The sequence below is a fragment of the Paramormyrops kingsleyae genome, chromosome 1, assembly GCF_048594095.1.
Source record: "Paramormyrops kingsleyae isolate MSU_618 chromosome 1, PKINGS_0.4, whole genome shotgun sequence".
Taxonomy (NCBI): domain Eukaryota; kingdom Metazoa; phylum Chordata; class Actinopteri; order Osteoglossiformes; family Mormyridae; genus Paramormyrops; species Paramormyrops kingsleyae.
In genome coordinates, this window is record NC_132797.1 from 67,906,478 (window position 1) to 67,921,246 (window position 14,769).

Here is a 14,769-nt window from a genome sequence, read left to right on the forward strand (position 1 = left end):
TTCTACAGAATTGTTTAAAATCAGCCATATTAGAGGGTTTCCGTCTGTGTACTGACCATTGAATATTTCAATGGGGTTCAAGACACGGCTTGATAGGACTGAAGGACACTCACTAACAAACCTTAATTGTTTTTCTTTGTTTTTTAAACATTCACAGGTGGACTTGCTCTTGTGCTTTGAATTGTTGTCTTGCTGCATTTGAGCTTCAGATCACGGACTGATGGCTGGACATTCTCCTTCAGTACTTCCTGGTAGAGAGCTGAATTCATGCATCCCTCAGTTATGGGAAGTGGCCAGGCCCCAAAGCAGCATAGCATCCTCACACCATCACACCACACCACCTCCACTATGTTTGACTGTGGGCATGATGTTCTTTGTGTGGAAGCTGTGTTAGCTTGATGCCAGATGTAGCAGCACTCACGTCTTCCAAGTACTTCCACATTAGACTCATCAGTCCACAGAAAGTATTGATGGTAATGTAGGTGCTTTTGTTAGATGTTAGATGAAACCTCATAGTCCTCTTTTTTAACAGTGGTTTTTGCCTTTCAACTCTCTGATACCATTTTGTCTCACCGTATTTCCAGCCATGGAATCACGAATGCAGATATTAACTGGCCTGAGAGAAACCAGCGGCTTCTTAGATGCTCATCTGGGATCTGCTGTGACTTCCCTGAGTTTTATATGTGCTCTTAAAGTAATTCTGCTCAGCCAGCCACTGCTGGGCAGATTTGTCACATTTGTCAGGTTTGTTCTGTTTGGAGATGATGACTCTCATGGTGTTTTGATGGGGTCTAAGGATCTAAGAGTACTTTGTACCCCTTTCTCGACTGATATTTCAATAATTTTCTTTCTCAGGTCTTCAGGATCTTCTTTTGATCAAGGTGTGGTGGTGCTGCTTCTTGTGACCCATTATCCCACTTCAGATTTCGGACATGAATCTCTTTAAATGATGTGTAGATTCTGCATGGCCTGCAGCGTGGTCACATGGGTGATGTGGGTTTTGTGATTTTTTTTTTGTCCATTCAATGAATCAGATGCCATTTAAAAACTGTGTTGCGTTTACTCAAAGTCGTCTCTCGCATCGTACTAACCCTGTTTGAAGATCAAAAACAAATAAGTGTTACGATTGAGACAAAACAGAGGGAATCAGGAAGGTTCAAAGTTCTTTGCCACAGCACTGTGCATGACTTTGGACCGCAGGAGGAAACCGGAGAACCCAGAAGAGGCCCAGATGACACGCCACACACACAGATCACGGGTGCGAATCAAATGCCCAGTGCAGAAGGGTCCAGGAAACATGCTGCCCACTGAGCTATGAAGCCCCTCGAAACTGAAAACACCCCAACATGATAGATAGATAGATAGATAGATAGATAGATAGATAGATAGATAGATAGATAGATAGATAGATAGATAGATAGATAGATATGTTCATTAATTTATTGATTGGTTGATTGAATAATACATTTGTCAGTAAGGAAAAGAACATGCTTTTTAAACGCTCCTTGTTTTGTACATCCCAGTTTTACTCCATCTGCCTCATGTAGGCTACAGACATAACATCAAATGTCATTCCAGACTGTGGTGCCTGGAATCCGGCTCTTCAGTGCAGCGCCGCTTTCTGCGGATCCTCATGCTGCCCTTGACAGCGTCAGATTTTAATCCATCTGGGAGCGATTGGCTAAGCGAAGTCACGTTGCTGGTGTAACTCTGTCAGCCTGATCCTGCACCATTGTTTCCACTGGCTGCCGGAAGAGTCCCACCGTTCCCTGCGCAGGAGTCTGGATGCGGCTGCCGCTGGGTAGCTGACTAATGCCGTAAATTACGGTTCGCTCAAAGCAGCTCAAAGCCCTGCGTTTAAAATCTGATACGCAAGTGAAGCATTTATTACCCTTGAAGAAACTAGTACCAGTTAAAAGGAGCTGTGCGTTATGAATGTGCGAGTCACTTAGCTGGCTTGCTAGACAAACGCGATGATCGGACAACATGAATGGTAAGTTAGTTATTGTTTTATATATTGTGTAGATTTTTATGGCACCTCGTTTCTGGTTGCCTTTTTCCCCCGCACAATAAATTACGGGTGTCTTCTTAACGCGCACCTTCACAACAATAGGCGCTGCACAATGCCACTACCTGAGAGCGACCTATGTGGTGCAAATGTAAATTTTATTGATAAATGAAAGGGTGACGACACATCTATGATGTGTCCAGGCTTACATGCGATGCGGTATTTGCCATGAAGTTGTCGCGTTTTGTGCATCTTCGATAGTGATGCTTACTCCGATAGCTGCAAGCAATTTTGCATAATGAAATTGAACAAAATTTAGCTTAGATGCCAGACGTGTTTTGTTCATTGTAGTTGAAAAAAATATATATAGTTGACGGTTTATCTAAATATGTTTTGTTAACACTTTATTTTTCATCCGATATTTTCATAAAAAAAATGACATGAGTGATCTCATGATTGTTAGTTGGGTATGTTTGTGCGAGCAGATGAAAAGTGCAGTGATAATTCTGATAAATGTGAAAATATTTAAAATTGTATAGGCATATTGCAGAAAATGTACGCGAAAATATAATTTCACATATCACCCTACCAACTACAAGGTAAATGTGACCGTAAAAATTATTATTATTAGTAGTATTAGTAGTAGTATCAGTAATAACGCTAATAATAATAATAATAATAATAATAATATTGCTGTCACTGTCATTACTGCTACTGAGTTTTAAAGCAACTCTTTATTTTCATATATGTAACCAGTATCACTGTGGGATTATACATATACATAAATAAATTAGTAGTTAAAAATCGGGTTAGGAAATCGTACGTGTCGCATACTTCTGCTTCTCTTGGCCGCTTATCCCCCCATTGGTAAAGTTTACCCTGCGTTAAAAGCCACCCAAGCACAGCTCCCAGTAAGGAAGCCTCCCATCGAAACGTTCTCTGAGAACGTGCAGCTGTGTCAGGGTCCTTCCCAGAATCCCCTGGGAGCCAATTACTCATCTCTTAATAGGTGCTGGCGGTGGATAGGGGGCGGTGAGCCATGCAAGTCTACTTCCAGTTAGTTTCACCAGATCTCCCAGTAACATCAATGCTGCCAGTTATAGTCTATTGATCATTACTTTAGTAGTCTATAATTACCAAAGATTCTGCATCTTCAGAAAACGACCAACCATTTCATATTAACATACAAATGTATCTAAATAAACGTTAAATTAATAACTACCGAAGTGTTCTTACTCCTGAAAGATTCATTTATTTTATTTAGGCTATATAATTATGAATTTGTTAGAACTGCCGAGTTTAGCAGAAATATAACAGGAAAAATGTAGCCTACTTTCTTTTTACCTATTTCAACTGCTGGTCCCCTTCAAAAGTAAATACATATATAGGGCATCTATGTCGGCATAGCAATTCATCCAAGCCTAACGAATTAAGAGATCGGTTGGAAGAAAAGTCTGCAAATGTCATATCCAGGGATGAGAAACCTTTTGCTTGCAGGTAATGGTTTTCAAACAGTGTACTTTGAGATAAACTGTATAAGATAAACAGTGACTTGGCCCGTGCGGCAATAACAGTGTCTTTGGAAGGCCTGACTGGGCAGATATGAGTAAAGAAATCCTTCTTGTTTCCTGCAGAATCAAGAGTCAGGAGTGCGTTCATTTAGCCTGTCCTTCTGTTTTAGATTTAATGAGAAACTCTGCCGGCATTCTGCGCTCCACCGCAAGTCCGCTGATGATAGCTAACCTATGGAAAAAGGCTGACATCTTCGTCTCGTTCCGTTTCCTCAAACGATCTTCACACTCCAGCTAATCATAACTTCACCTTTGACCGTCTGAGGTAAGAGACATGTGATCAATAGTTATTACTGTATTTTTGTCGTAGATAGTGGGAAATAATAACAAAACCATTAATAATAATAATAATAACCACTTATACTACTACAGGGCAGTATTATATATCTTATCATAACAAGGTCTAGCATGCTGAATTTAAGGATGCCAGGTTTTGTTGAAAACTTGCACAGATGTTGCGATGTTTTTTAAATCCACCTTCTTGAACTATGTGGGAAGTCAGTCACTTGCGCTATTAAAATGTTAGACTGCATGTTCAGGACACTTGTGACACATTGAAATGAACAACAATCAGAGCAACATAAATACACATGACAGGTGGATAATCTGTTTTTCCTTCTTTCAAATGTCCACGTATGCTGTATTGATTATATCATGTATTAGCACATTTGCTCTGTGTATGTAATTGTACTGTTTATATATGAGTTGCATGTCTAATGATGATTTATTACATTATTTCCTAACTGTGTCTCCATTTATTATGAACTGCCACTGAGATTTTTTAATTCACTGAAAATGCCTCCTCACACAGAAACAATACCATCTCACGAGATTTAGACTGAGCAGCTTTTGGGTCTTTACACTTTCATGTGTAGCTAATTTAACTGAAAGCCCCCCTATGAGTTAACTCCTGTTGTAAGTGATTGTGCTGCGTTCACTGTAGAAGTTGTAATTTTTATTCCTTAAAAGCGAACAAAAGACTATGCTATCGAGAGTCGTGAATTTGGAAAAGCTGTACGGTGATGGCATTGGTATTTGCAAGGGAACCGGCAACACGGGATTTAAATACGGCAGTTTTTTTCATACCTCTCTTTTAGCACATCGGCTCATTCCCATTGTCAGGGGGTTGGTGGTGGGGGGGTCGATTGCTTTGTTCTGCTCCCTCCTCTTCAGCACAAAAACACTGGGAGGCTGAGATCCACAGCTCGGCGGAGAGACCGGGGCTCTTTAATGAATTCATTTTTGGTCTCCCTCGGTTCTGCATGCCTGGATTTTATTCCCTGCCGGGTTCCCTCCATCCACCAGCAAGCCACTCCCAAAGGAATTAAATGTAATTAGTCCGAATGAAATGGATAAAAGCATGCGCAAGTTTCCCTTTGCCCGTAGCACTGATGGATCAAACCCGTTTCCATAGCCTAAATAAATCCATAACTTGAAAGAGCATTTTGAGGAGCAGAATATAGGTTAAGGGCTATTAATGACTGACCAAGAAGGTGTCTTGTTTGGCTGACTGTTTAAGAGTATAGCCGGGGGATATTTGTGTGGCCTCTGCGTTGCTGTGTTGTCTCATTATACCTTGCAGAGCTAACTCAGCTTGCGTCAGATCATTGCATTTTTCCATTACAGGGTTAAATCAATTCAGGCTTCGTTTATATAGGAGAGTATGGCGGCCAAGGCTAGTCACAAGCTTGACCCAGCACGACATTCATAAACAGCTGTAAAACACAATTAGATCGATGGGTCAGCATCTAGCCCCCCCCCCCCCCCCCCCTTCTCCAATCTGAATAGTGAATGAAATCATGTGACGTGGAGCTCGCTTTATCTGAAGGTGAAGCTGATCTGTCATCTATAGAAGTAGACAAACACCAAGGCGACTACTTTTTTGCAACTTGGGGGGAGCGAAAATGGTTGGGTTTACCTTTTGGTGAAATATGGGGTTTAAGCAAGGTCTTTAGGAAGGACATTTACAATTTCTTATGCGTGACGAGATTTTATTGAACCAAAATTGTATGGAAATTATAAAACTGGAATATGACTGTCTGTTCTTATTTTTTTTGGGGGGGTGGGAACATCAGACGGAGAACAGTTACTATCAAGCGTCTGCAGCTTTGAATGATACGCAATAAACAAAGCTCACAGACGAGAGCAGATCTGAAAAGTTGCCCTGCGTCGTTTGACTTATTTAAATGGAGTCGCGCTCGCTCTCCTCCGCTCATTATAATGAGTCTGTAGCAAAGCGGCGCTTTCAGGGTCACGCTCCTAGCCCCTCTTTCTCGTGGCAGGTTGCCATGGCGGCTGTTAGGAATGTTCTCTCCGTCTCCAGCTTATTACGGTTTCGTCCTAAGGGGCTCACGTTCCCCCCTTTTTTCATTAGTGATTCAAAGCCTGCGTCTGTATGGAAACTGTACGGACCAGCAGCATTAAAAAAGAACCATATATTTAAAACACAAATTAAATGTGACGGAAATTAAGTGTTCCTTATTAAGCCCAGAGCCTCACATACCTGGATATAATTTTTACATTTAGTCATTAATTTAGTCAATAATTTTCACATTATTACAAATAACAAATATGGTATTTAATGATCAATCAGCTACATGGAATTTAATTACAATGGGCCTAAATTCATCATTATAATATGGGTTTTAAATTAAATATGTTAGAGGCCCTTTATGGCGTTGTTTGCAGATCCCAATTTTAATGAATATGAAACATTTTACGTTGCATTAAATTGTCTGTGTTTTTGTTAGGTGCCTTAAAAGAAAACACAGCAGTAATATTCACTACTAAACCTTCAGGAAGCTTTGGCGCTAATTTTATGTATTTTACGGAGCCCATGCGTCACACAGGATGAGATTAGATTGCTTCAAATGTTGTTATTCTTTCTACAAAAAATTTTGGAGTTGACATGAATTAATAAAGAACCCTGGATATCTTTGTTCTGTTCCGTTTATTTTAACTGGAGCCTATTTTAATGTTTTGTTTTTCCCCATATGCGTTCCACATAGGCCCATTGGTGTTAAAGTAAATTGGTTTTAGCAGATTCTGTTACACAAAGATAAATAAGATTTAAGGGCATTGCATTTTCATAAAGGCCTATATTTTGTAGGCAAGCCAAGTAAATGCTTTTCATCTTTATAATTAGTTGTATCTGACTGTCTTAGTGTTATACACAAATTGCAAGATTAATTTGGTGGTGAAGTGCTCCTTCTACGTTTGTTATTTCTGCTGATAATTTACAGTCGGCCTCTGACAACATACATCTTTTCTTACTTGCTTCATATATTTGTCAGATTTAATAAGACCATTTAACAGCAGGCTATGTTTATCATTTGATCATAATTTATTATCAGAATGCACGGTTAATGTGTCCATGTGAAGAATACTTCTTTACAACTGTCTACTGACTGGACTTTCCATGCGTATGACTGCTCGAAACTTGAAGCCGATGTACAACTCTTGGCATTTAAAGATGTTTGCTTTTCATATTTTAGATTGTAAGGCGACAAATCTTCATTTCTTTGAAGCGCAGCCCTCTACAATGATGACTGGCTATTCTAGTCATAATTTATTAGTAAAAATGGCAGACAGTATTTTAAAATTTGCCTTATTATTGTGAGGGCAACAAATTAACTGTGAATGTTTGATTGTTACTCAATACATGATGAGACTAGAATATTTAGAACCTTTAATTTGGAAAAGAACCTAGGCAGATATTCCACAAAGGATATATTCCCCACAAATCTTATTGTCCAGTGGCAAAGTGTTCTGTGCCCATCATTGCTATGGCAACCAGCATAAAAGTGTTTGGTGAGCTAGCTACTGTGATTTAATACATTTTTATCAAGGAGGATTTTTATCAAAATTGAAAAGATTATATAATTAGTTGGAAATTACTATGAAAATTGTACAAGTCCGTTTTACTGAGAAAAGGTGTCATTCAATGGTATGGAGGATTACTGTATGCTTAACCTGTTGATGAGCTGCGTATTGAGAGGTTTTTATTAGTTTTGTTAATTTATGTTGATTGGTATAATTTTAGCTTTCCAGGTCTCTTTCTCCTTGTGTGGCAGCAGACTTGTATTTTTAAAAAAATGTAAAGCTACCATTAATAACTGTCTTTTAAACATCAGATAACAGAGTCTTTTAGGGGATATTCAGGGAGCAGTGAAGTATTTGGCCGTGATTAAATCTGGGTAAAGTCTTTGGCAGTGTATCCCTGAGGGAACACAGTTGCATGCCTGAGGAGAGTAAAAGCAACAACACTGGAATGTTTTTATAACAAAGTTGTGAAGTACAAGGACTTTGATTTACTGTAAAATAATGAATGAATTTCCAATGAGGAAAAAATAAATGCCTTTATGTGTTCATGGTACCATGTTAATGGTTATATTCAGTTCTACTACGGGTAAAGACTTGGACACATGGTGTGACAGATATATAGCAATAAAGGTTTTAGTGGCATTTTTAATGTATATATATATATATATATATATATATATATATATATGGTTCACCCTAGATTGTACATAGAGTGACTTCAGTATGTGGTCACCTCTAGTCTGAGCAAGACCGGGGAGGGAAATGGACTTGGACTTTGGTGTCCCCCATAGTAAATTTTGCTGGCCCTCGTACCCATCAGCCCAGCGGGAAAACGCCCCAGTATGCCAGATGGCCAGTCCAGTCCCTTCTCTGGTTTGCGTATTTTATGGAGCTTGGTGTATGGGAAAACCCGAATCATGAGCCAGTCTTTGGGAACCTGAGGCCAAAAGACAGCAGTGGATGTTGAGTCATCTTTTCTTTGTAGGTGCTCTGCGGCACTAAATTTAGATCCTACCTCCTCACCTCCCTCAGCCTGACTTGACTCTAACCCATGGACTGCGAACACGTCGACTCGAGTCCCTGTCCCGCATCCGCACTCCACTCGGATTTCCCTCCCATTTGACATGGCTAATTGAACGTTTTAGTGTTCCGACTAGCTGGTTGTATGTAAATAAGATGTACCCGTGTGCTGGGGCTGACTTACTCTATGTGTGTAAGGGGGGGGGGGGGGGGGGTTCTGGCAGTGCTTTCCAGTTTTATTGTGTTAGAATAAAAGTGAAGTCGGCAGTTTCACAAAGATATTCCTTTTCAAAGTAGGTACTTCTGTATCTTACGAATTATGCCAGAATTTACTTTGACATAGTTGAGTATAGACTTAAGATCAGTATAAAAAAAAACCGCTTGAACAGAAAGAATGATTTTGTAAACGTAAAGAAACACAAGACTCTAGCTATGTAGCGGTATGGTGTAGCTGAGCGGAAGGGTCAGTCCTTTGGGAGCATACCAGCCTACAGGTGCAGTACTGCTGGGCCAGGCTACTAGGGGCCATTTATGGCAAACGCCTGATTTCACTGCGCAGTATCAAAGTGGAGGCATAAGATTAAATATAATATAAAATTGTCAGTCACGGTATATTGGTCCCCATCGTTAGTTTACCTCTGTCCAGTCCTTACCAGTCTGGCATTTGTGCCAGCCTCAAATGTAAAAGCGTGTTTTTCAGTTATTTGGTGGAGGAAGAAGGGGTGGGGGGGTTGGTGAAAGGAGGGTATGGGATCGATACGGGCCGTCCTCACTGCAGCAGGCTCGTCCGTGTGCAGAGTACTGAGCAGGAACCAGACCTGCCCCCCCCCCCAACCCAGTGTGTGCCTGGAGATGTCTATAGCTCAGGGCAGCCGTGAGTCGACAAATGAGCTGATGGGGGGGAAGCCTCATTTGCATAAATCAGCTAGCATGTACCATTCGCTGAAACGGCTCCTTTTGTGTGTGAATCGTATTTCCTTTGCGCATCATTTGTGGGCTTTTCCCCAACCTCCGGTGGATATCAAACCAGGCTGATGTCCATTTTGTCTGCATTCATTCGCTATTTTGTTTGTTTGTTTGTTTGTTTGTTTACATCTCTGCTCATTTACACTTGGGGTTAACAAAGCAATTAAGCAGAGGCTGATATTTCCAAAATCCTGGGAATATTCCAAATTCCAGCTGAGGGGTGAATTTCGAGCTAGAGCGACCCCTCCGCATTTGAAATCAATTTCATGACATGGTGACGCTAAGCTGAATCACACAGCAAACTGGGTAACTGTGAAGTCATTATTATGCCATGCAAATGCTAACTTTATTCCTTGTATTTTTTACGATTAGGTGAAAGATTGTTTCCAACATTACTGGCTTTCACAGGGATATTATTTGCCGCGTATTTGCCCTTGCAACACGAAGCACAATATATAACAAAATAGCAGCATAAAATTTTTTTTAAACTGTATTCTAAGATTTGAGTGCTGAAATATTCATGAACCTTCATGAAATGTGCATGGTGAAAACATCTTGTCAATATTTATTTACACGTTCCGGAACCTTATATTATTATTTTGCATCTAGAAGCAACGAAATGGAAACTGTCGCATGAAACATTTAATTAAATACCTACCTTTGATAATAGGGAACCCAGAGGGAAGATAACCCTTGACCTGCCAAGACAATATACAAATTGATTCTTTCATGTATAATTTAACAGCACATCAGCCTCGACAATGCAGACAATGGACCCTGAATACATCTGACCTATGTTCTCTTCGCACTACGTATCTTCCAGCATCATCTGTAGATGTTATGAGATCAGCCTCTCTTCCACCTGATTTCCTGCTGAGACACAGGCCTTCAGCCGTGCACTTTCAAGTTGTAAATGCCAAACGTCTATCTGCATTTTGCATATGAAGCTTTTAACGAACCGAGCTCCCCATTACGAATGAGGCACCCTCTGTAAATCCAGCCCAGTTTGTCCTGTCATGCAGAAATAAGGGCCATGCTCTGGCTTCTACATGCATTTTAAAACAGACATAGACCTATTTTTGTGTCATCATGCAGAGTAAATTATTAAGTCAAATTTACATCACCCCACTTAATCGCTTAAAGTCAGAGAATATTTTTGAAGCAGCATTTCTTTAATTTCATGGAAGACTCCTGACAACGTTCTTAAGAAAATTAAAAATGCATACGTTCAGCGTATTTTGATGCACTGTTACTCCTCTTTATTAAAGATATCCCAGCTTCGCATGTATGGCTTCTGCAAAAGATCAATACGATTGGAAGCTTGATTAGGGAGGTAGCTGCACTTCTAAGAGTCACATGTAGACCGTTAGTTTATTGCTCAGTGATACAAATGTCTGTCTTGTCAGTATTTGGACGTAGACACCAGTAATCAGTGCTTTGTGTAGATCGTACCACATTTCAAAAAGGTGTGTGGGCTATGTGGGTTCTGATTCTGTGCCTGTGATCAGATGGTTGCTGGTTCAAATCCCGTTGTCGACAAAGTGATTTTGGAGTGATGTCACCATTGTGTTCTCAGCAAGGTTCCTAACCCCAGTTGCTCAAAGACTGCCTGAGCCTGCTCTTTCAATCTATGTAACTTTGGATAAAGATATCTGCTAACTAAATAAATAAAAGAAGAAGAGGAAATAAGAATAAATATTAACCTTTTTAACAATTGTTTTATATTATTATTATTACTATTATTATTATTATTGTGCTATTATTATTAATATTTTTTTGTATTAAATTAGTTTGAAATGTGGATTATGTCTTTTTTCTTTTTCCTCCAAATAGGGACAACGGCATTATAAACCTCACCCCCCATTCCAAGCTGCGTCAACCAAATATCTCACTTTATAAATATGTGGGTGCATTTTTCACATTACCATAAATGGCTTTAATACAGATAAAACCACTTTTTTAGAAAAAGCTGTATGCTGTGGACAGTGTCTCACTAAAATTGTATTGGTCTTTCAAGTTTATTATTTGCTATCAAAACCGCCACCTTGAAATTGAACCTATTACCCTGTTTATGGATTACATTATTATATTGCTATTTTTAAAATTAAAACCCATATTATACTTACAGTTTAGAGTCTATCCTGAAAGCATATAAAAATTCATTAAATACTGTTATAATATGGGCAACCATACACAGTTATCAATTGTTGCAGCATAGAATACTGTTAAAATTAAAGCTTTTATTTTTGGTAGTCTGGAAAAGACAAAGTATCGCCGCCCTTGTGGCGTAACTTTTGTATCATTTGCAGGGCTATAAACGTGACTATCAGCTCATCGGGTTCCACATCACTCATTGGTCAGCCCTTCTGCTATTTCTGTATGTGCCCAGCGGTTCGGACAGACTGTCAGTCGTCAGATGACTGCTTCTCTCCATTGAGGGCACCATCAGAGCCGTGCTGGCCCTCCGGAGGTCTGAGTCCTGTTGGGTAACGGTGAACACTCCAGAGCTTGGCATCAAGTTGTTCCCTGCGGACCCCCAGCTGGGTCTGGAGGGGCTGTTGCCCAGCAGGGTGACAGGAGACCCTGTGGATAGCAAGCACTCCCCCCAGCTCCCAGAAGCTTCTCTTCACATACAGACTGGAAGGGGATCTGTCAGCAGATGCCCACTGTTATGGTTCAGCCAGCCCTGCAGTTCTGGGTCCTTTACTCAGTTTGCCATGAAAAGCTGTATGTTAAGCTATACAAATAAATTTGGGTAAGTGGGTCAAAAAATAGCCCTTTTTTATAGAACCCCAAACCAAAGTAGATATTCAATAGCTTTTGAATATGAAAGTACTGTATATTGGAATCATATGGAAAAAATACAGATCCAAGATAATGAACCTCGATTTCTCTGCAACTATAGTTTTATTCTAAAGACAAACATATGGACAGCTATTTTTTTTATGAAGTAATTCATGTTTGTGGTTGCTTTAAATTTGGTTTATTCGGCTATTAACTCAAGAGGAGATAAATTAACTGTTAGATTGACCCATCTGGATCCCGCTGCTGTAAGGGAGACCGGGAGCCGGGAGGGGTAAAGTGGTGGGGGGTTTGCAGCCTTAATTAAATCCAGCTGAAGCAGAGGATTCCAGGGTCCCGTGCGAGGCTGTCAGAACAGAGAATTGACTCCAGACGGAACCACACAGTACAGGAGATGGGGAAGCATCTATTTTTAAGGGATGGGAGTGATGGGCTTCAGTTAAACAAAGCTGATGTATCCCGTTCCGGATGTAAGTTAGTGTCCAACAACATCCAGGTATTCCTCCTGTGCCCATCTCATCACCTACAACAAAGACTCTGATTGTCCTTCATCCTGCAAAGGATGCAGTCAAAGTTCATACCTCAAACAGGAAAAGAATCTGTGTTAACCTGATGCTATTGAGCATCTCTTCCATTAACAAAATGGGAGTGTCTTCATGAAATCCCTGGGGAGTTGCACATTTTGGCCAAAAACGATATCCAAAAAATTCTTAACACAGACAGGAAACAACAATGGCAGTGTAGAATGAGATTTTTTTTAAAAACACACTGAAAACAATGATTCAATATGGCACTCATTCCAGTGTTTCCACTGACATTAGACTAGTCCACTGCCTTTCAAATCTGGAACACATGAAACACGGTTGCTGCATATTTTCCGAATATGTTGCTGCAATTCATTTGCAACCAAGCCAGTATTCGGATACTACATGAATGCATCAAACAGTATGAATTTTGTTCAGATCGTGTTCAAAAATTCAGCTCATTGGCTATAAGTAGTTTCTTGCGGAAGGTCAAAACTATCGTTCATTTCCTTGTTTGAGATGTTGTATCTAACATAATAATAATAATAACTATTTTTTCAGAGTTGCAACCAGCACAAGTTTTTTTCCTCTGATGGAGTGATAACCCTATTCTGACACGTGCAATGAAACGGGAATGATGTCAAGATATTTTCCTGACGTGTCTTTATGAAACGAAACACAAAATCAGCTGCACCAGCTATCTCAGTGGTGTCTTCATCCATTTTATTTTGTCTGCTTCCGGCAGAACAGACGAATGCCGACAGTGAAGCTCTGGAATGAGGATCTACTTTGCATATGACCTCAATATAACTATACAGAACCCGACCAGACAAATTAAAATTGATTAATTCTGAAGCACATATATATTTCATGGCTTCTTTCACAACCTCAGTTAATTTGATATCCTGTTGAAAAAAGAAGAGAGGCAGTAAGGTAGACAAAAATATGGGCCATCCAAAGCAGTGTGGTAATATTACAGTCTTTATGAGGAATTCTGTCTTTGGGATTAAGTTGTGCATGGTTGTGGTTTATAGACAGAGGAGAAAGCCTGCAGTCTCACACCGAATATAAAGAAGGCAGTATTTATATTTAAAACGCAGTGTTTACAGTGAGACAGCCATGAGAAAATTAGGTGTGATTGTTAACTTCCTTATGTTGGTTTTCGTCATGCTCACAATAAAAATCGTACATATCTGTTTGTCTGAACATATCGGCCTATATCCATCCATGTCAGTGATTTGCCCACTGATATTGTGGGTTTAGTTTGCCAGAGGATGGTATGGCATCCTTCTTAATGAAAAGTGTTTTTATTTCTATTCCTAATCACCAAGAGATCCATTTAGGATCATGATGTCATTTCCTGGATGGTAAGGGATCTTCCTCAATTAAAATGAACACATAACACAACTGTGTATATGAATGTATGTATGTATGTGTGTATGTGTGTGTTTTACCAATCATGTCAATGTTGTGGAGAGACACACTGGCGTTACTCCTTGTATCATGGTGTGGGGAGCCATAGGATATGACATCATGTTGTGGGGAGCCATAGGGTATGACATCATGGTGTGGGGAGCCATAGGATATGACATCATGTTGTGGGGAGCCATAGGGTATGACATCATGTTGTGGGGAGCCATAGGGTATGACATCATGGTGTGGGGAGCCATAGGTATGACTTCAGGTCATCTCTGGTAGCGATTCGAGAGACCCTAATGGCACAGCGCTAAGTGACTGACATCCTGCGATCAAGAGTCTTACCCCTCCTGGGACAGCACTCTGGTACAGTCTTTCAACAAGACAACGCCCATCCATACACAGCATGCGTGTTTATGGACTGCCTGTGTCATGTTGAGGTATTAGATATTATAATCACTACCATACAGGCACATGACCTTTCACCACATGCAGATTCATTTCATTTCCACCACTCCATCTGTGTGCTTAACTTTCCTTGTCACTGAGTATATATAATAAAGGGATCTAGGTAAGTAAGGGCAAGTTGAGCATAAAGAGGCATAGTCATAAAATACTCAACTGGCTGGGTGAAACAAAA

The 14,769-nt window shown here is 40.1% G+C and overlaps 1 protein-coding gene across 1 annotated transcript in view; it reads left to right on the forward strand.

The window, feature by feature from the left end:
* The first annotated feature begins 1,552 nt into the window (after positions 1–1,552).
* The window catches only part of csrnp3 (cysteine-serine-rich nuclear protein 3), a 31,148-nt gene continuing 17,931 nt past the window's right edge, over positions 1,553–14,769 (forward strand). Inside the window, exons 1-2 of the mRNA XM_023800848.2 lie at positions 1,553–1,993; positions 3,690–3,844. The gene's annotated coding sequence lies outside the window, so the exon portion shown is untranslated. The remainder of the gene's footprint in view (positions 1,994–3,689; positions 3,845–14,769) is intronic.